The 26708-nt window shown below is 39.3% G+C and overlaps 1 protein-coding gene across 9 annotated transcripts in view; it reads right to left on the bottom strand.

The window, feature by feature from the left end:
- The window catches only part of rdgB (retinal degeneration B), a 336815-nt gene that overhangs the window by 188535 nt on the left and 121572 nt on the right, over nt 1–26708 (bottom strand). Inside the window, exon 1 of one of the 9 annotated variants that reach the window (XM_083124206.1) lies at nt 24075–24237. The exons of 7 other annotated variants lie outside the window; for them this stretch is intronic. The gene's annotated coding sequence lies outside the window, so the exon portion shown is untranslated. Of the gene's footprint in view, nt 1–7873; nt 7954–24074; nt 24238–26708 lie in introns of those variants that run through there. One more of the 9 variants, XM_083124207.1, reaches the window with a different exon arrangement.

Here is a 26708-nt window from a genome sequence, read left to right as displayed (position 1 = left end):
CCAATCATGGTTTAGAGTGATAATACCGGAAGATCTCAAGTGTATGATGGACTCGATGCCACGAAGAATCGAGGCAGTTATCAAATCGAAAGGATATCCCAAAAAAATATTAACACAACGCAGTTACAATAACCATAATGAGTGTGTGCCAAAATTTACTATTTACTGAATGAACATTTTGCAGGTGTTGTTATGCTAAGAACAGTTAGTTACATTTCTGTATAATTATTATTATTACTATGAATTATAATTTAGTGTGCTCACTTTTTGAAACATTGAACATAAAGACATGTTTGTCTATTTTCTGAAAATTTGACTTCAATAAAAACGTAAATTTAAATTAAAATCAAAACTTGAATGTGATTTTGATCATAATTCTCAAAAGTGTCCAGAATTAATGCCACTACTGTACTTTCAACAAAGTGATTCTGATATCTACAAAATCCTTATGTACATCATTATACCTAGGTAAAAATTATTTCTTTAAAGTGATTTAAATCAGCGATTTTTTTAAAAAAATCACCTGATTTAAATCTTGATTTAAGTCAACATTATTTAAATCAATCTACCTACTAATTATTAATATTATTATATGATTTCTCGTATGAAGGGAAAAATTGCGCAAAAAGGGACATTTTTCCACTTGCAAGGAGAAATTATTCCCTCAGATTGTGGCAGCACTGCCGTAAACTGCATTTGGTTGTTTTCCTTAGCACCAGCTTTCCGCACGCCGTCACACTGTCTATTCATTGCGAGCGTACGAGAGAACTCAGCCCGAGCGGAGCTGAAAATATACAAATGGAAGGGCAACAAAAAGGCGAGCTTCTACATGAGTGACACTAGTCCCTTGTATTTATTTGCCAACATTGCTAGTCTGTAAGTCGTGTGGGTTTAGCTGAAATTTTGCAGGAGGAGTGCGGAAAGGCAAGATCAAAATTTCGCGATATTAACCACACTGGAGAAATAATCATCCAACTACCATGACCCATGTCAAAGTATCCATGAATCACTATTGTTAAAATTAAATGCAATGCTGTAACTTTATCCTATCTTTTGAGCGAACAATCTAAAATTGACATTTCCATAAAAATTTAAGTATTATACATAATTAAGTTAGAAGCTATTTGACATATTATTCGTTTATTTTAACTTTTTTATTTACTTTCATTTTCCATTGTGACACCAACAAAGAATTAATTTCTCCTCTAACTGTTACATTTCCCGCTCAACTCCACTAGAATATTCAAAGGTAAATTAACTTATCTTTGTCTTAAATAATTTATATTTCATCATTTGACAATTCACAGAAATTAAAATAAATTTTAATATTAATAATAAATAAACTTTATGCACAGTAAGGCTAATCGGGACTGGACCTACAGTTTAAAGTGGGATCCGAACCACTTGTGCCTCCACCAGGTATCGAACCCGCGACCCCTTGATTACAGGGCGGCGACGCTACAACTGCGCCATGGGGGAGGCCCTTCTCATTAAGTAAAGAGGCGGTGTTTCGTCTGTCCAACGCATGACAACAATTTGTAGCCATAAATCAGGGAAAGTATTCTAATCGTAGTTATGTTTAATGTTAATGTTTCGTTGCACAGAAGCTGAAAGAAAAATGTTGCTTAGCTATCAGTAAAATAATTACTTAATTGTCAAAAAATGTAGTCCGTGTGTCCCAATCGTGACAATGGAATGCGCCATGACAGTCTTTGAAGTATTAATGTCTATTACATAGTTAATCAAATTAATACATTTTTATGGCCACACAACTGCAAATTATACACGATACGATGTCAGGGGTTCGAATCAAACTCCAAATTATGATCACTATCTATGACAAAATAATAACATTTAAGTTTGATTTCCCTTCCTGTATGTCGCAATGCAGTACTTCAGGGTGATCAAAAAGAGACGTAACATTTTGGGGAAACTATTTATTGTACACAATAAGTGCTGGAAGTGGTGGCCATTGTGAGATTCACACACGTGAATACGGGAATCATGGTTATTAAAGACTCTTCTTAGAGTATGCTGTGAAATTGCATCAACACAGTTTTAAATATTTACTTGCAATTCCGGAAGTGTGTGCACCGATTTTGCCTAATCAGCTGTTTATGCAGTTTAGAGTCTCAACTAATGCAGTTTTCGCTGTTACTCAGCACCTAAGAAGCAAAAGTGTAGTAAAAAACTACATTTCTCCATAAGGTAGCAGTCCCTTTTTTATCACCCTGTATATAGCATGTATGAGAGTGTGTGCTTAATATTACAGATGTCGCGTTAATCTCTCATTCTGGTCAGAGGATACAGGGATAACAATATGAATGCACGTACGCTCACAAAAAAACTGTTTCATGCCTGTTTTTCAGGCAACTGTTAAATTTTAACAGTAGAATATTGTAAAAATTACGGTACCATCTACCAGAGTGTTCAAACAGGGTGGTTTGGCTAATCTAGTATTCTGGAAACATTCTCAAAATTTGAAGCTAACATTTCCATGGTTAAAATATACGAGGTTTGTCAAATTTCAAGTCCAGTATAAGCACCGTTAGTGTCACACTTGAAATATTTCTAATGCAGGGCGGTCAGGCAAGTGTGTTTCCAACAAAACTGTCGGGTCAATATTAAAACGCCAGGTAATTTCAACCAAGACAACTTTTATCCCTTGACCGTAACGCATCTTCCGAGTTTTTACGAGTAGATTCTGACTTTTCATCACCGGTCTGGCAATATACGAGGAGAGGACAATAGTCCTTGCGTAAGTCCACTTTATGAACACACGGTATAATAGGGACTGAACCTACAGTTTCCAGTGGGATCAGGACCATTATGAGCCTCCATCGGGGATAGAAACCGAGATCCCTTGATTACAGAGCATTAGCATTACCACTACGGCATTGGGGAGGTTCGAAATTGCGTTGTTAAGAAATCATTAAAATACTCTCTAAGATTCCTATAATTTATATCCTCTTTTGGCAGACTGGTAACGTCGTCGCCTTGTAATCATGAGATGCCCGGTTCGATACTCGGTGGAGGCACATAATGGTTGAGATCTAACTTTAAAATCTAGGTACAGTCCCGATTAGCCTGTTTGTGCACAAAGCGGACTCAAAAAAAACCTTTCTAACTATTTTTGGCAGACAAGCTAGATTATAGTAAAAAAAACGCATATAAAGATTTGTGCACAGATGTGCTTTGCCTCTAGTTCTTGAAACGAGATAATTTACACAAATTTAATAAGATTTATTTCGATTCGTAAGATATATAGTAAAACCTTCAATTGGTGGTAACAGCCTAAGTGTTGACGCACCCATAATGATTTTAATAATAATCGAATTAATGAAAATAGTCATGGACAATTTGCACAGTAATACTCATGGATCCCAATGTACATGGTTGGCTTGGGGGTGGTACAGAAACGGGCTTGATCGAGACGAGACAAGATGTTTCGAGACTTGTCGAGACTAGAACAAGACAGGCTTCTGGAAAATCGAGAGGAGATAGGGATTTGGTGTTCGAGACTTTGCTCTGATATAGTATTGAAAAGCCAAATTTACTTTTCAATGCGAATTCCTCCGAACCGGATATCTACAAATTATGTATGGGTAAATCATGAAATTTGTTCACGGTAATAGCAAAGTTAATCCGTTAGTTTGCGAACCTGTGCTGCGTGCCTCCAAATCAACCCTGATGATCTGTCTGACAACTCTGACTCAATCGACAATGTCTATTGCCATTGGTTGGATTGTTGTTTAACGAGAATGTCTACCAAAATAACAAATACGACATTCTTCACTTTTTCTTGACCTTTTTTTTCATAATATTTATTTAATCGCTCACTACTTAGGTATAGTTGGAAATTAAGAAAATATATATTTTTATTCAATGAAAAATCCATACACAAGGGCCGGTTAAGATGAAAGCTGAAACTGTACTTTAACAAGAGATTTAGGCTTGCTTTAATTATTAATGCATGTAAAAATTAATGATTCAGACTTCATCCTGGATGGCGAATGGCCACATTACTTTATTTAATATTTTACAAAACTTCATGCATTCAGGGATGTAGTTCTTAAGAAACAAAGTGAACAAATTTTAACCACAACTCAATACAATTTTAGATTTCCAAATATTCAATTTTATCAAATCTCAGTACAAGTAGGAACAACTTAAATTCATTATACTGTAAAAAAAAAAAAAAAAAAAAATAGCCAAAATTCTTGCCAACAAATATAATTTCTTCACTTTTGCTTGACAACTGGTACGTTTCGAAACTAGTGTTTAGAAATCGAGACGAGTGTGAGACAGAAACACGATAAAAGAAAACGAGACCGTGGCCAATATCGTCTCGTCCTCTGTACCACCCTCCCAAAACGTGCACTTCATTTTAATCGTTGCCATCGTCGGCATTCGGAGACACACAAATGACGTAACCCCTCGTATGCTACTGACCCGCTAAACATCGATGCTGTTTGGGTTGCCTAAGACGCAGGCGTTATCGCCGAAGCTATTTATAACTTGAAAATGCAGTGTCGTATGTGTACAGTATCTAACACCTGTCAATATATTGATTTTTTTCCGTGGCTCAATACATTCATACATTTCTACCAAAAGCACTTAACATAATAACCCTTTATAGGAAGGCTGTTCTATTTTCGCTCAACATCATGAGTTGTTATCTAATCAAGATCATTGTGCTTCTACTGTACTTTTCCCTAAATAACATTAACGAAATAATTTAACTGTACTTTTCTCTAAATAACATTAACGAAATAATTTAAGACAATAAGAAACACTTTCGAGATATGAAAATACATAACCCGTGGCGTAACAGCATACCTACAGACTGCCGGCCTCATTCCCAACTGCCGAGGTGGAAAATCATCCAACCAGTTACGGGTGACGTGTGGTCAACACGACGAACCGGCAGTCGTCATTGTAGGTTCGCATTACCATGTTATACTACTCATTCGTAGCTTCCCAATTTTCTCACGATGGTGGGTGACCACTGGTTTCATACACAGGCCGAAATCTCAGTAGAAATGTACTTGCGCTTCGCCCCACCCCCAGGAGACGCGAACATGCACGCGTCCCGTAGCCGGAGCACAAAGCATGACGTCTTAGACCCCACGGTGCGGGAAATTTTTAAAACATGTTATTTTAAAATAAATACCTGAAGGAATATACGCCACAAGTTAAAATAGTTTATATGCGTCGGATACCAATGATTCTCTCTGCAGACATCGGACTGATCAATTGTTGCCCGAAATATGGATTCAGCATTTCTGGTGTTCTTTTTTTAATTGTTCGCTTAGATCTGCATATATAAAGTCTCTACAATATACCAGGCTTAAGAAAACCCCCGCAAAAGAACTAAATAGTTTGATCCCTAGACACACTCAAAATATCCTCGGTTTCGAATTTTAGCCGGTATAGTGTTACATTAAGAAGCATGGGAGTGAGGTGGCTGGGGCATTTAGAAAGAATGACTGAAGAGGGAGCAGTAAAGAAAGCCCATTGAGCAGGATTCCCACATGAACTTGAAATGTATTTTCCCTGAGATTTCCCAGAGTTTTACAGAATCTTCAACTTTTCTTCAGAGTAGTCAATACACAGTGCAGTATTGTTTATTTTTACAATAGCCTCCATTTTCCCTCATAACCATAACATCACCACCATATTATTATTATTATTATTATTATTAGAGATGAGATGGACTAGCGGGTTGATTGATTTAAAATCTTGGGTGCTTCGACCTTCGTGGCCATTTTGCACCCTTCTAAGTATACGGGGAAAATCCCCTTATCTAAAAACCCTTACCTTAAAATTACAAAATTTAAAAAGGGGTGTAAAGAGACCTTTGAGAAAGGTTAAAAATGCAAGTTGTAAAGGGACTTCCACAGAACAAACACGAAATTTAAAAAAGACAAGGATAGTCTAAAAACCTCCTCAGAAACAGTGTAAAAAGCCCACTCTTCTCAAAAAAAGATAAAAACGTTTGGTAAAACACCGTCATCATTTCCCAACATGGATGGATCAAAAATCGTTGGGAAGGCTAAACCCTGTCTGAGGAAATTAAAATCAGCACATGCGAGAAGAATGTGCCGAACACTTGCCACAGGTACGGCACAGCGGAGGTTCCAGCCCTTGCAGCAAATTTGCAATGTGAGACGGCTATGTCAGATTCGAAGCAGAGTTACGATGACTTATTCTCGAGAACGAGAGAGAACGAGAACAAGGTGGACGAGAAGGTTGCCATCTGCATCAGCATCATTCTCCTTTATGTCCACATGACTGTGGACCCAGCAGAAGCAAACTAATTGTTACTCTATTGGTATGGGCATATCTGTGTATCAGTAATATTACTGATAATCTTAGCTATTTTATATTACTTTTATGAATAAAAAAATACAATTTGTATGTCATGGTTTTGTGAAGTAAATGTCTAAATAAGCAGTTCATTATTAAAGTAAATCATATTGAATCACTTGATTTACATTAATTGAGGAGGTGAATGAATGTTCTGCAAGAATCATTTGCAATTTTGCATTGGCTCAGTTATAGGAATCAGTAAATTTTATATCAGTAGTTTATCAGTACTGGAAAATACTTCATATCAGTTCACTTTCTGAAACCAAACTAAATGAACAATCCCTGTGCACGTAAAATTAAGGACTACGGCTATAGATATTTGCCCGAGTTAACACCTTTCCAACTGTATTGCAGTGCACAAAATAACATTCCATACATACAGCACGTAGAACAAATATCTTCACACTTTTGAGAAACAGAAATTGACAAATAGACAAAATATCAATTAATCTGTACATGCCTGTCTTTAAAGCAGCTTATGTGAAGAAAATTAACAGGTAGGAGCATATTCTAGCCCTTCAGATGTACTTCAATTTGACTCATTGATCAATTAGGTGACTTTCCATGAGACGTCCCTGAGAATCTTACTATTCCAGGTTTTCCAGGTGTGTGGGAACCCTGATAGAGCTAGGTAAGAGGGAGAAGATGAAGAAGGACCAGGAAAAGATGGTTGGAGGATGTTGACGAAGACCTGAGGCGGATTATTGTAAGATGGAAAAAAGACAAAGAGGATAACATTGTGGGGGAGGCTAACATCCTACAAGGGCTGCAGTAGGCCAGGAAAAAAAACAATCACGTTAAACCCACTCTTCTGCATTAACCATTAATTCAAAAAATGTCATCTTAGATTAACAGATGAATAGAGTATCGTTGGAGTTGGCGGTCTAAAGTTGTGTAGTCAGATCTCCACTAATGTGAAATTTCTGGTGATTCCCGCCGTACCTCCAGAACAGACCGTCAATGCGCAGTATTTCTGCTCATTTTTCGAACATAGCCTGCGACCTGCGTTGCGAAAGAAGAGGGGGCACTTTTTCCTGCATCCTCCCATCATTTTGCAGGACAATGCTCTGGAGCATGTAGCGCAACCTGTGGTTGATTTGTTAGCTCGATGGGGCTGGCAGATGTGTGCCTTTAATTTGATCCCTAAGATGAAGCGTCCGAATTGTTCCAGAGATTCTTCAGGCATTCTTCTCCATTCAAACCATCAACAGAGCAGGCACTGCTACAGAAATACTACGACTTCCACAGCGCTGGCAACGGTTGTACACAATGCTGGTGACTACACTAAAGGAGGTATCTCTTTTCTATCATTTGAGAATAAATAGTTCCCACTATTAAGTTTCCAACCCATGTACGTGACTTTTGGCCCACCCTGTAGATATGCCATTATTGACCGATACTAATTGGCTCAGTCCCTGTGTAAAGTTCTACAATGCAAACTTTGTCGAAGAATTGAGAAATAATTAAAAACTTTGAAAGAGGAGAAAGCTAGTTCACTGACCTGTTAGCAAGGATACCCCACGTATGGCTTCCTTTACGTGTCCTTGTGTGATCGCTAAGCACGCGATCGGAGAGAGGAAGGTAAGTTTGCTTTCATCATCACGGCAAGAAGAACCTTATGAGTCAACACAGTTATGATTCACAATAATAACTGCGCAAAAATCAAAGGGGGGGGGGGGGGGCAAGATACAGGGCTGTGTTCAGAGTTGCCAACCTTGGCGAGTAGTTGCCAAATCTGGCGAATTTAGGTGTCCATTGAGTGGCTGGAGAATTTACGTAACGAGTCTCTAGATTTGTAGTATCTTGTGCACAAATGCGTCTAATGAGTTCCATATGGAACTTTTTAGGGCACACTGGAGACATGTGTATGGTGATCGATTTCTTTCAACAAACTCTTACCCTCAAACAAAGAAAATAAAAGAAAAATGCCAACCGTGCTTACATAATTTGAAGTGAATTTTTGCGTTTAACGTGAAAAATGTTACACTCTGAATGGGCGTCTCCTTTACCCTGATATTGTTTCTTGTACGCAGAAATTAAAGCAAAAAAAATGTATGCTCGACCAGAACTCGAACCTGGGTCTCTGGTATACCGTGCAATTGATTTAAGAACTGAGCTAGCCACGGTTCGCCTCACTTTCCGCAACCGCTGCTTTACCCGCGTGGAATTCTCTGGCAGTAATACTGCAACGGGATATGTTTGTTGCCTCTGAAACAGTGATGACGTCGACGGTGTCTAGTATCCCCTAGCGGGGAGCTCATATTTCTACGTAGTACATCTCCTGTGTATGCCATATTATATCACTTATGTCATGGTGAAAATGTTCCCTCCGGTAATAGCTTACGACACCCAAATTGTCTGGGGTGAAATTTCCAAGCGGGAACACAGTAGATGCCATGTGACACCCTCCATTCCGGGACGTGTCAATGACATCATTCATGATTTGAAGGTAATTGTATTGCTTCCTACCCCCACCCACCGAAAGCAAAAAAACATGCAGCTTCAAATTATTTCCACGCAGCCGATTCCACAGCGCTCATTCGTGCTTCGAAATCCAGGTCAATGAAGTGAATTTTTATTTGTGGTCCTGTGAAAACCCCTTCTGTTAGTTTACACTGGATCGTCTTTGAAAAAAAAAAACATTCTTAGGTACAAAAAAGTGTTGCCACTTTTGTTTAAAGGCTTAAGAAAAAAAACATCCCACTGGGTTTGATGCCTAAGTAGCGAATTATTTTTGCAGGATCGACTGACAGTATATGGTGAACAATCTTTTCGCCAACATTAATTTTCAACAAATTTTTACCCTTTTCTTGATGTAGTGATTTACTATGTCACAATTGTCCCAGACTCACAAAAACAACACCCGAAACGTTCACAGTGTTGCCACACGACAACCGCAAATTTTCCCTTGCGGTATGAGATCCCGGATATCATGCAACCTGTATCAATTAAATGGTATATACTGGCAAAATTTGTATGGCAAATTGAAATTAGCAAGACAAAACTACTTAAGAATACATATTTACCTCCATCATGAAAAACGGCTGCTTCCAAGTGTTATGGGAGGTACATCCGAAAGTTCCCGGAATGATGAAGATATGGCAACAGTGATGCGATGAGTCTGGCAATGTTTGGCTTCATTGCAGCAGTTAATGCGATTGAGTCTTTCAGTCAGTGTTGCCACGTGAAGAAAATTTTCCTTGGTGCAGGGAAATCCAGGTAAAATGTTTGGGTGAATTAAGAAAAAGACTTTTCTGTGAAGAGCATGAAAATTTTAGGAAGATCAGGTTGAAGTTATTTTACACTTGACAAGATTTTCTGGCCGGTGGAGGAATATAGTACTTCCGATCCCACTTTAAACTGTAGGTCCAGCCTCGATTAGACTAACTGTGCATAAAGTCGACTTACAACAAAAACTCAAACTCCAGATTTTCTGGCCCATTATGCAATATTTCACTTACGTAGAATTAATGACGTTATTGTCGATTTCGCTTTCTTATTACCCACATGTATCTTATCTTAAAAACACAACTAACATAACGTTAATAAGCAGAGTTGCTAAAAGTCCAGGAATCCATAAATTCTAATGGGTTCCATTGTGTTCCGCAACAGGACAGAACCTCTTTTCTCGCACAATTTAAATTCGGTCCAATTCTAATAAGTCATTTTTTGCAAAGCATAGAGTATCATTTTCTGTTAGTCTCCTTTAACTGAATTCCCCCACAGGCATTTATATTTCATAACCACGTGTGTTAGATGATTCCCACACCATTGAAAAATAATAATTTCGTACTAGACGTCTTTCTTGAAATGATGGGAAAAATTGGACGAGGACGAGAATTTTGCAACCACGACAGGGAAATTGTGCACTCAGATTGTGGCGACACTCCTTTCAGTCTGCAGACAAACACTCCCGAATGAATGTGTCTGGGAAATGACGTTTTGTTTGTTTGTTTTCGGGTCGTATATGCATACTCCCAATGCTCGTCAGAACTGACAAACTCACTGAAGAAACTGGAAGCTGTCGTAGACTGTTCAAACAATCTACTTTTGATGGTCACTCGAAATCACTTCCGCTCATCATTCCACCAGACGCACTGGGCACGTCTTCAGTGAACGACGTCTCTAACTCAGACTGAGCGAAGTGATGGTAAATGGAGGGAAATTCCCTTTTGTGTAGGGAAATTTTAAAGTAGTGCAGAGAAAACGGGTAATTATTCTACAAAGTTGGCACAATGAAGATCGTTCTCTTTCTGATTAACGGCTTGTTTCGATGCTCTGAACCCTCGAAAAGATGTTATCCTGTACGTGCAATTATGCAGCACGGGTTTACGATGGCCACTAATGGATCGACTTTGCGTAATCACTATAAACAAGATATGACTTACTATAAATAATGAAGTGGATATCAATTTTCTATATCTGAAGAATTTGATTTGATTTGGTTTATTTTACTTCGCTTTTCTGCCACTTTTGGCTAATCGCGAAGATGAGGAAGAGTGATGATGACATTATGAAACTGATGAAAGGACACTCACAAAGAACACCCATGCCCAGGCCGGGACTCGAATCCGTGACCCCTGACGGTATGTCTGAAGAAGTAGCATGGTAAAGTAAATTTGGTTTAAGTAAAATTTTCAATTGCCGAAGGGTGCTGTGCAACTTATATCTATTACGCTCTTACGTTATTGCATTTCTCAGTTACTTCCCGGCTTCATTTTAACATATTGCCAATATGGTTTTGCCTTCTCTTCTTCCTTCAATTACTGTTTTCACTCTTCTTTCACGTCTCAGTAAATAACCTACAGTCCTGTATATTCTCTGTATGATCAAATTCCAGAGGCTTCCCAGCATCGCTTGTAACTTCCATGTTTCGCATCCATACAGTGTTGTGCTTCAAACAAATGCCTTTGCTTAATAACTGTTCTTTGTGCAATCCTACTTGTGATCTGTTATCTGTTGCATCATTCATTATTGTACTTCCGAGGTAGCAAAATTCCTCCACTTCATCTCTACCCTATTCTGCCCCATCTCGATACTATACGTAGGGTACACACCTGTTCACACAAAGTGACACACTTTATAGGATTGAACAGTTGAAGTATGTGCCACTTTATCTGAACATGAGTGTACATATTGCAAATCAAAAGTGATTTCAAGGTGTGTAAGGACGTGTGTTCTTCGAGTGATCGAGAAGAGAACGGCAGATGATTTGACCCACGGCCACAGGATACACAATTTACCTAGAAAAGCATACTGTATACCTATATCTCCCTGTTACGAAATCGCTGCGTTACTTATTTGCGCATCTCTGATATCCTCAACCCAGTGGAGGGTTGGCATAACAAGTTGAACCACATCATATCCAGGAGTACACCACACAACTTGCAACTTGTAAGTGTACTAAAAGCAGATGCCTCATGTAGTTTTCACACTTTTAGAAGACAGGACTTGGATTGTATTCCGCAGAAGCGTAGAAAATCAACCTACATCCATCTTCACGAACGGTTGCATTGTATCCTTGAAAAGCTAGAAAATGGCGGAGATCTTAAAAAATGTCTCAGAAGCTTGAGCTATGTACAAAAGTGTATATAATTGACTGACGATATACGAACGTACGAAAATTCTACGTTAACGAAATGCTGTTTGCTCGGAAAACAAAACAACAAGGTTCTTCCCAGAACCACCTTAGAGTTATGGAGCTAATGTGTGTTTTAAAAAATCTTGCTTCTTTGTGCTGCTGTGCCACGATTCCACGCTGGTTCAGTCTGACAGGTGACAGTCACTCAAGCCCCCGTTTCCTTTACCACAAATTTGCCGCGCAACATGACGCTCGGCATGTGCCGAGCATTTGTTGAAATGGAAACTGTCTGCAACATGCCGCGGCGCAAGTGCCGGGGACAAAATTGCCCCAAACGATTTTGACGCACAACATGCGCCGCGGACAATGGAAACAGCCTGCAGCAAGTTCCTGGGGCACGGGCATGCGCACTAGAGTAGACGACGCGTCGACAACCACGTGATCGCTGTTCGGACTGAAGCGGCGTTCAAGACACAACGTCCTGTTATTTCAGTGTAGTTGTTGTAGTTGGTTGTGTAGTTGTACGTGAGTGAACAGGAGTCAGTGTTGTGGAATGTCACCAGTACGCGACTGCCATAAACTCGCCGTAGCTGTATTGTCCATCTTTACACAAGTTAAATCACCACCAAATTATTACAATACAAGAGAAGAAACACTGAACTACTCTAAAGCACTGCACCACACCACACCACACTGCGGTCCTGCACTCCGGTGTTGTTGCGGGCGTATTTTGCAGAAGTAGTTTCGAATTGGAAACCGTGCACTAAATGACGCGCAACATGCGCCATCATGAGTCTGGAATTTGTCAGAATGGAAACTAGGCTTAATAAGCACCGTGGCAACTTACACGCCACCGGTCGCTCTATAGATCTACAATTATTGAGTTTAAGATCTTAAAGTTAGAGAGAACAGGTTAGTAATACTAGTGTAAAGTGTATGAAATGGGATAAAAGAGTTAATCGGTTACGATCTGTCGTACCCGAGGGTTGGTTGCTTTTGCTCGCTGCTCAATGAAAGATTATGTGCATTCGTGTTCATTAAATATTTAGCAATTAATGCAAAGCAATGAGATTTGTACACGACAAACGTGATTAACCGATGATGAAAATCCTTATTATCACCAGCGTATTAAATGTGACAGCAGTAGCTATTCTCCTACAACGTTCTTCAATTTACTCGTCTTATCTTCTTAGTTTGTCTGCTCTGCGCAATGTCTTGTGGGAACGAAAGCATTCCTCACAAGTACGATAACTAGTATCGTGTCAGGCGAAAACTAGCCAATACCTCGCAATTAGTCCAAGTCCAACTGGAAAGTCCAGCAGGAGATCTAGCCTCGTGTAATCAGGTTTAAGACAGGCATGACAAAAAGTTATACGTGGTAGGAAGCCAAAGTCTTGTTGCCAGCTATGGCACACTGTGGTTTGCAAAGAGGGAAGGAAATATCCGGCGGTTGTTCGTGGGCAAACAAACTTTAATTTGAAATATAAACTACAAAGTTCTGGACACACTGACAGACTTTATTCTTAATAAGATATTCAAGTTTTTTCAGAGTTCCGGCGAGTGGTTTGCGGCATGGTCTGCCACGGCGGCCTTGAACTGTCAGCTCAAAAGCTCTAATTTTACGGTAGTCATCCTGGCCACAAAACTGGAAACTTAACCTCTTTCCCTCGCCCCACCTCAAATGAGAATGAGTGCGTTCTACAATGCTATATAGAGAAAGAGAATGAACACATCGATTTGTTCGCAATGTCATATTCACTATTCAAGAAAACAGTTATGAGTGCATTGGCTAGAAAGACAGATGGAAATATGTTATGAAACTCTACATTATTATTATTCTATGAATTGTATAAGAAATTGTACTACTATAATATGAACTCTGTAAATTGGTGTAAACCTGTTGAGTTTAATAATAATAATAAATACCGGGTGGTCCAAAAGTCCCGGAACGGTCACATATCGTGAGAAATACACATGGAATCGGAAAACGAAAAAATACGTGTTTAATAAGTTAAAGAAAGCTATTCAATGATATCACACTTGATTCCCCACCCCCGCCCCCTGGGGGTGGGGCGGAGGGAAACTGTGAAATTTTAAATAGAAACCCCCATTTTGTATTGTAGAATCGGAAAGAGGACTTGAGTCCAACGAGCTGTCAACCATCCTCCTAGCTCAATTAGGAACGGAGATATGGCGATTTTAAATATAGAGTATATGGAAGGGGTCTACCATATACTATATTGAAAGGTCTTGACGTGCAGATTCCGAATCTGCAATCGCTTTCACTCTAGCTCAATTAGGGGCAGAGCGTTCCTTTGAACTTTTTTGTGTTTTTATGAAATTTTCACTTTTTTTATTATTTTTTAAATCGCCATATCTCCGTTCCTAATTGAGCTAGGAGGATGGTTGATAGCTCGTTGGACTCTGAATGAAGTCATCTTTCCGATTCTACAATACAAAATGGGGATTTCTATTTAAAATTTCACAGTTGCCCCCCCGCCTCACCCCCAGGGGACGGGGGTGGGGAATCAAGTGTGATATCATTAAATAGCTTTCTTTCACTTATTAAATACGTATTTTTTCGTTTTCCGATTCGATGTGTGACCGTTCCGGGACTTTTGGACCAGCCGGTATATAAATAAATAAATAAATGAAGGGTGCGGCAGTAAATCTGGCGATTTTGAATACTCCACAGTTAAGACAAAATAATGCGTAATACAAACAAAACATGCATAATTAAGACAAAATGAACTAATTTACTGATTGAAGAAGAAATTTCACAATAAAATACAAATATAGTCCTTCCATTGTGATTTATTTGAAAATAATATGACTTCGATTTCGTTCCAGACACATTACCAGTACGGTAGGAATTTGAGCCACCTCTTCCCGGATCCGACCTTTAAGTTCACTGAGGGTTGGTTGGAAGGCTTTTTCTTTCAATTACCCCCAAAGAAAATAATCACGCGCGGACAGATCCGGTGATCTGGCGGGCCAAGAAATATCCCCATTGTAAATTTTGTAACTAGCTTTTATAGCGAATGCACGCTGTGCTCCGTTCTGCGAAACCATCATAACTAAATGGTAAAGAAGGCTCTGCAAGATGTCGGTAGTCACGTGTTAGCTATGATGTAACAACTAGCTATATCAAGTGTTGCAAAATCGCCAGATCACCCTGTACATACAATATATGAAAGTCTCTATTAACAAACTTATGTTTTTAAAATGTGTTCGTTAAACTCTAAAAATTAAGTATAAACAGAGATATGAAGATATCAGCAGAATCTGATTCATTGATTATTTGCCTTCTTTTACTTCGCTTTACTGCCACTTTTGAGTAATCGCGAAGATGGGGATGAGTGATGATATGTTCAAATTAATGAAGGGACACTAACAAACAACACCCATGCCAGGATTCGAATCTGTGACTCCGCTAACCACTCCGCCACGGAGGTCGGCGAGATGGGTGATGACATGATGAAATTGATGAAATGACACTCAGGAAGAACACCCATGGCCAGGCCGAGCTTCGAAGCCGGGATCCCTGGCGTCGTAGCGCGCTGTACTAACCACTCCGCCACGGGGGTTGGAATCAGCAGAATTTGAAAGCTCGTGCAACATAGGAGAAAATCGTCGGCATTTTTGAAAGAGTTTGTCGATTTGACTCAAATGCAACATCAGAACAACCACCTGATATAGCTATCTAAGTACTACCAAAGTTACAGCACTATATATTTAAAATGTTCAAGCGATGCACCAAGGGGAAAAACAAGCACTTACGGAAAGTGCCTGTACGGCTAAAGTGACAGTCTTACCTAAAAGACAATACTTCGACGTTTGATGAAAGGTGTTCGACCCAATTGACGATTCCGTGAACGAAACGCATGTGGGCGAAGCGCACAAAGGGAATTCGGTGGGTCAGGTCGTGGGTTACTCTTCTGTACAAGCAACTTGTATATTACTAGAATGACTAAGCCTAATCCACTGTTCTGTACATCTTTTTTTCTTTTTAAAGACCCAACTTCATTGCCGTGACATGTACATTGGTTTCTTCGACGTCTTGTTTTAATTTTTGAATGAGGAAGTATACATTTGGATGTGGATTACCAACTGGTGTGTTGAATTTGCTGTTCCAGCCCTCAACTGGATTGTTCGTTCGGTGCCTTTTCCACACACATTCTACATTGCTACTGGTATAGAAGTATTGTCCATCCATTGCTGCACGAAGTAGTCCAGGAAGGCTTGCAATTTCTCGTCACGAGGTGCGTTTGCCATTATCAATAGCCAAGCATCATCCACCTTGTTCTCTGGTATTAACGCCAATGCTGAACACATTCGACATACCATTCTTACTTCTTCATTGTCTAACCTAACCTAACACTTGGTGTAAAATTTTTTCCATACTCTTCTTTGTAAATTATACTAACAGAGGTGGTTAACTCTTCCCGTTAACTCACCCGTCCTAAAAAGCCGGTACCGATATCCATCCAGTATGAGGGAAGGTTTGCCGTTTCTAGTCTCGATAACTTCCATTACACACCCGACTAAATCATACGTGATTCACTCTTCTAACACACTTCTACGACTGACAACTTCTACAACCCTCCACTCTACTATCTTAGTCATTGGACCGGTTCCGCGAACCGCAAGTTAGGTGCAGTCAAGGCCATGAAGTCAGGTGCGCTTCAACCACTGTGCGCTGTGTATTTCTGATGGTCAAATCCATGAGGAAAATTTGCATAAATATCATGCTTTCTCAAACACTGAATCAGTTAATTTGCAATACTTGTGAATTGAATTACACACGTTTATATATTTACATAAAATGATAAAAGTCCTTTGCGTCAATTTTATCCTGCATAAAAATGGAAAGATGAGATTGCGCACTTTTGATAAGTAATACCAGCATAATATTATCTAAGCTCAGTCATTTTTCCAGGCATTTCAAAACTCCATTCTACACTGCTTTAACTCGCCAATAGACATGCGTCGTTGATAAAAAAAATTGAATAGAAATAATAATGAAGTAATTGTTGCTATAATTAATAAGGAATTACCAAATATTATTATTAGTATTATTATTAAATTCCTGGATATTTCTACTCGATCTGCCAGATGAGTGATTGATTGATTGATTTAGTCTATTTTACTTCGCGTTTTGTGCCTCTTGACTAATTTGCGAAGATGGGGATGAGTGATGAAATGATAAAATTTATGAATGGACATTCACAAACAACCAAGCCCGAGCGGGATTCGAACCCGGGACCCTTGGCGTCGCAGCGCGATATGCTAACCACTCGGCCACAGGGTCCGGCGCCAGATGAGTGAATATCTGGCACAAGTGATATTCTTTATTTTTGTGACTGAGGATGCTTTAAGTACACTTTATGTACAGTAAGGTTAATCGGGACTAGACCTACAGTTTCAAGTGGTATCCGAATCACTGTTGTCTCAAGTGAGAATCGAACCCAGGACAAGGCGACAAAAATACCACTATGCCATCTTGGAGGCCCTTTTCTCTATTTCTGAACATATACAGTTAATCTACTGAAATGTACAGTTATTGTAGTTACTTATTTACTTCTACAATCCTGTTTTCAAGAAATATGTTCGAATGTTGGGAAGAAATTTTAGTCATGAAGTAAACTTTCCTGATCTCATATAAACACCCAATTTTTTCGAATTTTGAAAACTCGTGGAACTATTTATTCACTTAATTATATCTTAGACGGTTTATCCTGGTGGTCTGTCGTCTGCTGGCATTGGTTGTCAGAGATCACGTGAGTGCTTTCGTGCTTTCGTTTGCGTGGTTGCATGTATTCAGGACAAAATTCCACTTTTCGAGGTTCCGTAGCATCGAAACAAGACAAAGAAAAGTTGTTTGCCTCCAAGACTGCCGTATGATGAGATTGTTTGTGCGAGGAAACACTACGCATGTTGCTTATACTATACATGCTATTTGACCCCTAAATTAATACAAACTTGTAAGATTACCATTTTTATGGAAATAATGACACTTTGGGTTCACAGAGTTCATATGAGATTGATTATGAAGGTTTTTATACAAAAAGTATAAATTTTGACCTATTTCAATACACACTTATGATCACTGTAATCAATACACTTAGAAGACTGAAATACATTACCAGAAATAGATTAAATAGTAATAAAAATAACGATAATAATAATGAAAATAATAATAACGATAATAATAATAATAATTGTGAAAGTAACGTTAAATGCATTTATGTAGAATACAATTTTAACGCCAGGAAAACAGACTTCCTATCAAATCACTTTCAAGTTAAATTAATGTATTTTAAGGCATTAAATGACATTTATTCACCAGTTCCGATGCCTTTCCTTATCCTTCCCCTTTAAATGTGCTTTGGTAGCGAATGTGAGTTCCTTAGACGTTTCCCCGTCGAAGTTCTTCAGTTTATCGTTTTTAATTTCTGTCGCTACTTTCTTCAAAACTGACAATCTGCGTTTGAGAGTGCAAAAAGTAGAAGAAAACGCAACTACGGATACCGGATTTTTTAAAAGCCAATTGAAATTATTTTTAAGAACTTTATTTTCTATTCGGCGAAAATTTTCGTATCCTTAAAATACTTTGCTGCAGAACACTGACCCCAATGTTCTTAACACAATCTTAAGCGATATTGTCAATATTTAACTAACTAAACTAACTCCCTAGCCTTCTTAAACCCGAAGGTTCATGGCTGCAGCAACACAGGTCTTCCATCTTTCCCTATCTTGAGCAAGTTCTATATACTCTTTTCCATCCCTACCGATTTCCCTTAGGTCCATCTCAACGTTGTCCCTCCATCTTCGTCTTGGCCTTCCTACAGGTCTCTTACCATCAGGTATCCCAACAAGAATCCTGTAAACTCCTCTTTCCTCTCCCATTCGTGCCACATGGCCTGCCCACCTAAGTCTTCTTGATTTAATTATTCTAATAATATCTGGACATGAATACAAATTATGTAGTTCTAAATTATGTAACCTTCTACACTCACCTGTCTCCTCATCCCTTTTAGGTCCAAAGATTATCCTAAGGATCTTATTTTCAAATACTCTCAATTTATGTTCCTCTTTCAATGTAAGGGACCAAGTTTCACATCCATATAATACTAAAGGCAAAATTACTGTTTTGTATATTTTAACTTTTAGTTTCTTAGATATTAAACGAGAAGACAAAAGTTTATGAAGAGAGAGGTAACATGCATTTCCTGAATTAAGCCTACTTTTTATTTCCTCTTTAATATAATTTTCATTTGTTAATATTACTCCTAAGTATTTGAATTTGGAAACTGGTTCAAACGAGTTGTCAATATTTATAGAATCTAACACGAATGAAACAAATGCTTAATTTGATCATTCCTATTTTCATCAAGTTTTTCATGAAGAATGTTTTGTGGATTTCTATGAGGCACCGCCACCATTAACCCGCAAGCACAAGAGAATGGGTGAAATTGGCCCAAGCTATTTTGAAATGGTTTTTTTTTTCATCTTTACCAATGAGTGCCCGAGGCGATCCTTATCAGTACCTTTCCAGTGAACCCTTTCGAATGTCATGACCTTACATCAGCCATGGGGCTTCGATAGTTGCCCTCACATGGCCGTAGAAACACCGTCTGTGTAAATTTCACCATACGTGCGCTCCTGCGTTTCAGTTTGGTACTTAAACATGTTACTTTTATTCTCATTTTTATCAGTTATGAAATACAATAAAGGTATTCAAAATTAATACAATTCGTTTCAACAATAAAGGTATTGTTAATCAATGTTTAAAGTAATTATAATTCGGACTTACGAAGTAATTTTGCTTCTGGGTAATATTTACACAGCGCTAGTCTTTGGGAATAATTTTAGGGAGGGTGTTGATGAAAATTTAGGTGGTATTATGGGGTGTTAGGGTGTTTGGATAAATTGCTGTTACACTGCACTACTGCTATATGTATTAAGCATTAGTTGACAGCAAAATCGAAGACCTCCCATTTCACAGGGCGCGCACACGTGATCACGCTTGATTCAGGGTTGCCAACTACCCATTAACAGCGGATCACACGTTGACAAATAAGCTAAATTTGTCAAAAATAGCAAAAAGTAACAAAACTTTTCTTCCGTATCATTTTCACAATACTTTAAAGTATCTTTTGCTTTAGAAATCGTCGCGGGAAATATCGGCGAAAGCTTTGTTAACTCAAGTTAACTTTTGTATTTTCAAGTCAAAAATGGAAACGTTATATTTTATTTTAACTCAAATGTGTGTTCTTTTTCTGTGCGTTACTGAGAAGTTGTGAGTCTACCTAGCACAATGTTGTCCGGCGAAAAAAATATTGCCACAACAAGTTTTAAAAATAATTACAAAATACAGTCCGAAAATTCCATTTTCACTAACCGCCATTTTGAGGCCGGAAAACAAGAAAAAAATAACCGATTTAGAGAGAAATTTCTCTGGCAGTTTCATGCTCAATTTAGTTGTTTATAGAAGTGTTCATGTATTATCCCCTACCGAAAAGTGAAAAATTATATTTTTCCCGACTTTTTTGGCATTCTGGATAACTGTACAGAGTGATCACAAAGTCCCATTACCCCCTATGTATTACATAGATGTTAGTGAGCACAAAGTCCCAACAGAAGGTTGCTGCCACACGTTACGAGACAGTTGACGAACTTAAGGATGCTGTTTGACTTGCATTTACTGCCATCACGCCAGCAACGTTGAGGAGAATTTCCCATCGTACATGGCAGAGAATCATACTCTGTTATGAAAATGATGGTGTACATACAGACACTCTGGACTAAATCATAACGAATAGTCACACTACCTCCGAGTTGTCCTCTGCCATGATCTCACATTAATACAATGCGGCCATCTATGACGATGTGGACACGCGATAGGGGGTAATGGGACTTTGTGATCACTCTGTACAATAGTTTGATTTTTGTAAGTGAAAATCAGGGGCCGAGAGCGAGTAAAACACCCTGTAGTAGATTAGATTGAGAATGAGACAGACATCTCTGGCAAGTATTGTCTCGTATACGTACTTATGATGAAATGAGAATCTATGAATGGGTGAGCGTCCCATCCCAACCAAAAAATAAAATATGATTGATGCAGAGTCCGGAAACCTATCACTCCTTTTGGATTTTGAATGTCATCAATTCCCGCCAGATATTTTCCAGGCGGGGTCAAAACCAAATGGATCTTTCCTACGGCTATGATTCAGTAACATAGGCCCTAACACTATAGTGACTTAACCTACTGTGTGTGGGGTGTGCGTGGAACAAAACGATATTACGATCGCATGGGTTAGGTCAATTTTCATACTCTTTAGATTAATCGCGAAGATGAAGTTGAAATAGACACATTAAACAAAAATAATCATCTACGATTGGAATCCGAGATTTCTGAATCGGTAGTCAGCGGTGGGAGGAATATTTACTCACTTTACTTGCCACACTTGGCCACCTTTCGATTTGTCCAATGTTCCTGGATCCAGTTGATCATCCTGATCAATTCCAACGATAGTCTTTCTGAAAGTAGAGTGGTTAACGCTTTCGCATCGTAATCAGAGGCTTCGGGTTCAATTTGCACTGAAATATGGGTCATATTTTAGAAGTTCAAGCTCGATGCTTAAAGTAAACTTAAAACAAGCAACAACTAATTCAATCACTATCAGTCTCTCCCACATGTTCTCATTCGTTCTCAATTATTTCATTGCAGAAGCTACCACCTTCGAAATGTTGTTCCTGTGTGTTACTCAAATTTAGTACAATCTCAGAAATTAAACGGGAGTGTCGCATAAGTGCAAATTTCGATTTAAGAGACGGATGTGCCATAACCTTGCTTCAATTTACGTCAGAATTGGTAGTGGAATATTTGTTGTTCTTTTGCTTATCTCGGCCTTTCTGCCTATTTAGAGTAATCGTGACGATGTGGACTAATGACGATTAGATGACATCGACGAGGGGATACTCAGAAAGGAACACCCATGCACAGACCAGAACTGGAACCTGGAACCTTCAGTAGGAAGATGACGAGTCATTTATTCAACGTGCTCGGTCACCGAGGAGGCAGATGCTATTCTCAAAATTAAATTCTTCTTCCAATGTTTATTTCGTTTTACGTCGCATATTTGTACAGTCAAGGACACTTCTAGGTTGTAACGATTCCATTGCGGATCAATGGGATCGTTACAACCCAGAAGTGTCAGTGACTGTACCATTACGTTCTTCGTGACTATGGAATAATTGTTGGCAAAAATAGGGAAAACAGTTCGATACGATCACGTTTGTTTTAAGACCACTTTAACGGCGAGATAGGCTAATCTGGACTGAACCTACCGTTTAAAGTGTATCTGCATGGGAATGAACCCAGGATCCCTTGATTACAAGGCGACGACGTTACCCCTACGCCATCAATAATTGATGTGCCAAAAAGGTAGTTCCAAAAAAAAAAAGTACTACTAAAAAGATGCCAAGCTAAAAGGATGACCACTGTAAAATATAACACGTAACCGTTTCTTACTGTCGTATCAGCCCCTTACGAAAGCCCTGGGCATCCCACTGGACAGATAACCTCTAGACCACGGAAGCCAGCATAGTTGTGTACAGTACCAGATATTTTTACATAAAATAAATCAAATGGTTCGGTACATAACTGAAATAAGCCACTCCCAAGTGTCATTTCTAGATTCGCCCCTGTTATTGTATTATCGATTATTACCTTCACTAAGATCCCTGCAGGGGGTGGGGGCACGAATATTCGCGCTACGTCACTGAACTGATTGATTCCGATAAGATAAAAAGAAAATTAAATGTAATGTAACAAAACATTTCGTGCTTCATTCAGAATGTCCTCAGAGTTGTCTAAAATACACATCATCATAGGCGTGAGCAAAAGTCTTTATGAAAGTTCAATCGGAGAAAGAAAACCGCATCCCATCTCACTGTATTATTGTATTGATGGCTACTAAACAGGGGCGTATACATTGTGTGTGCGGACCCACCGAATATCACTCTATAAGAAGAATTCTAGCTTCCGTGGCACAAAAGTTCTCTGTTTCCCTCCTTCTTCATTTCTCTGTGGTTCAGACTAATTTACATATACGTAAATAGGATTTCTTACAGCAGATTCAAGACAATTACACATAATTTATTCATTTCCATGTGTGACCAATTTATTCTGCAACCACATAGGTGTAACACAACTAGCCTAACGAATAAAACGTGTGAATCTTAATAACAAGTAATTTAAAGGAGAACGAAGTGAGACAGTTCAATTACATAAGAAATAAATCCGCCGTAGTTGCTGGTAACTTGATTCCTTTTCACAGATAATAAAATTATTTAATAACGGTAATATGATTTATCTCCACTAAATTTCTAAGTGAGAGTATTAGGTGGGGCAACTGCCCCCTCCCTTGGCCCCCGTGTGCACGCCAATGCACATCATTGCTTATTTGGTGTATTAAATCAGGGTTGTTAAAGGTGCAGGAACACATAAATTATATTGAGTTCCGCTGCAGGACCTGAACCCTTTTTCTCGCATAATTTAAATTCGGTGCAAATTGCGAATTGTTTCATTGGAAAAAGGTTTCTGGACCGTATTAAAATTGATCCGGAAGAAAGGTTCCTGGACCGTATATAAAATCAGTCGGCAAAAAGGTTCCTGGACCGAATTTAAATTCATCCGGAAAAAAGGTTCCTGGACCGTTTTTAAACTGATCTGGAATAAGGTTCCGAATTGAAATACTTTACAAATAAAAAGGTTATTTACGGTCCAGAACGCATTTACACTTGCTGATTTTCTCTCCTGAACCGGAATTGAATTTATATACAATTCCTGGAGCTTTAACAACCCTTTATTGAATTCCCATTCTCATTGGATTCATTCGTTACGTTTGATTCTGGATGTCTGGATTTGCAGCGTTACAAAACAGCAAAGCATATACGGAGACCATTACATAAGGAATATGAGTGTACGTCAGTGTGGCCTGTCGTCCTACGAAACCTTCTGGGGGTTGTACTTATGAATGACGGTGCGGGCCCAATACACACACACACAGATGCACACAGCGACACACTCCGTGCCCATGCCGAACATACTGACCTGCAACAGCGCCCTGTCAGCTTTCAACACGTCGTCATCATGTGTCAAATCTCCTTTCCGGGCATGTCCAAGTTGCACGTCACGAACCCAGGGAGAATTACGTCAAGATTCAATGCGAAATCTGACACTAACAAACACTTTCTCCTTCCAGTGCAATATCCGGTTCGCGATCGCCACGAAATTTGCTGCCCAGCACTTCACTTCACGGGCCTGCTGGCCGGGTTCGGCGCGTAGGCTGCAATCGGCAGAGCTCGGGTTTCGCCGGGTGTGCTCGGAAAGTCCTTGCCGGCGAAATGCTCCGAAACGAAATCAGTGTTGCCAGTACCAACACAATGCCACTGAGACTGGCAGTGTGGCAGAAAATGGGAAGTCGAACTTGTACTGTCTATCTTACGTCATTTTTTCGGGACAAATGATGAATTTATGATAAAGCTATCCTAGATATTTTGATTTGACTTTAAAATACACACATTTACCTTGTAACTCGAGATAATTGCTCACTATACTCTGTCCTGGGTATCCCTGGAGCAATTGAACGAAAACAAGTCTCTCCGCAAGTAGTGACGCGAGACGGCTCCACCAATGAACACGTGAGAGGGAATGGGATTGCGTGGAGGGGGAAAATAGACTGCAGTTACCAGCCTTCGCAGCAGCGTGTACTGATTCGCTCTGCCCACTCGAATTCCCCCTTCTCTGCCGCTATGCGCGGCCTTGTTCCAGAGATTGAGGGGATAAAGTATAGGAAAGAGAAAGAGAGAGAGAGATATAGAGACTAGAATTAAATCTACGTCAAAAAACGATATATGCATTGGGAAAAACTGATCCGAATATTCAGATAATTTCTTATCCGAAATATATTTATTTATCTGTGATCCCAATGCAAATAAAACACGGTCATTGGGGGCAGGGGTGCAAATTACTCCTTACTTAAAACGGATACCAGATAGTCTCAAATCTGGATATCCATCATTTTGATTTCTTGGTCAGCGTAAGAGCGCATACTAGAATTTTTGCTTGACCGCCACGTGGACTCGGATTCGGGTTCGATTCCCGGAGTTTGTGATCTCAGGTGAGAATTTTTGCAGCAACGTGTCTGCATGAAGCGGTTATGGGGCTCAGGTAACCTCTAAGAAATGGGTGCTTGAAGGTAACATGACCAGGGTGGTACAGTCGGCCGGAGCGTGGTGTTCCTTTTCGGCAAGGAAATCTATGATGACTGGATCATTGATGGACATGAATGATTTTTCAATTGTGTGTGTTATATACAGGGTGGCCCAAAAGTAGGTATACAGTATATTTGTGACGGGATAATGTATACCTACTTTTGGGCTACCCTGTAGTTAAGAAATTGTCTACTATATGCTTTCAATTCCATGATACGAACACGATACGAAAATAATTTACATTTTCCACGGATACATTTTGGGGGGAGAATCCCCGGCATCCCCCTGTTAATTCGCACACTCCCGAACCCTTAGAACACGCTGGTGTAGATATATATGACAGCACACAATCTTGTTATTGAAGACAATTAGCAGGAAGACTTCAGAAAAGTTTCCATTCCTCTATGACTAGGGCTCGGAAGTTGAAGACCTATAAATTGCCAAAAAACAGACATATAAAAATACCTAAAAATCAAAAAAGGACCTAAAAACGAAAAAAAGGACGTATAAATGTGATCCAAATTAATTAATAACCAGTTTTAATTACATATTTAATGAATAAAAAAATAAAAAATTCTGGTGATATGGAACACACAGTGCGAAAAATCTATATTAATTAAATGCATCTTCTTTCAGTCCAAAAATTTTTCTCTCTCGTTTCAGGGATTGTTCAAATATATTTATTTATTTCTTTTCTTAATTTTTTTTTACTACAGAAAGGATGTTTAAGAGGTGATGAACTGATGATGATTCGAACTGAGAATGGGCAGTAAAAACGTAGTCGAAGGAAGGTGACGTTGCAAAAATAAGCCGTTAAGACCTAAAAGAAGGTTACAAAAGGACCAATAAGCCAAAAAACGCCGAAAAAGGCAAAAACCCACCTTTTTCTGGCCTACAATGACCCAAAATGAACATATATTATACTGGGCCTCGTCTTCGGACACTAGGGGAAAAAAAGGATTTTTCCTCAACTTCCGAGCCCTATCTATGACACTTCGATCGAAGTTCACCACATTCTCTCCTCTTCACAAACATGTCATTTACCCAAAATCTCTGCTACCGTTTGCAACATTTCCGTTCCTCTTGTTCCCGCTCGTCCGCACAAGCTGCAACCACGATCTCTCTCTTGCAACTTCTGGCTAGTCTGGTGTCGCAGAAACCGTTCGAAATGGATTTTTTTGCATTTTACAGAGACCTATCTCTGTCTCAGTTTCGTCTCGGGAGGATCTGGTTCTCGTCTCACCGTCTCGATCAGGATCCCTATTGACTGTGCCCGGTCCTCTCTGGAGCAGGCGAACGAAAACAAGTCTCTCCGCAAGTAATGACGCGAGACGGCTCCACCAATAAACACGTCAGAGGGAACGGGATTGCGTGGAGGGGAAGCGACTGCAGTTACCCGACTTCGCAGCAGCGTGTACAGCTTCGCTCTACCCACTTGATTTCCTCCCCTTCTTTGACGCTATGAGATGAC

The sequence above is a fragment of the Lepisma saccharinum genome, chromosome 6 (genome assembly GCF_977018435.1).
Source record: "Lepisma saccharinum chromosome 6, izLepSacc3.1, whole genome shotgun sequence".
Classification (NCBI taxonomy): domain Eukaryota; kingdom Metazoa; phylum Arthropoda; class Insecta; order Zygentoma; family Lepismatidae; genus Lepisma; species Lepisma saccharinum.
Note: the sequence above shows the minus strand (reverse complement) of the source record. Positions and strands in the feature narration are given on the sequence as shown.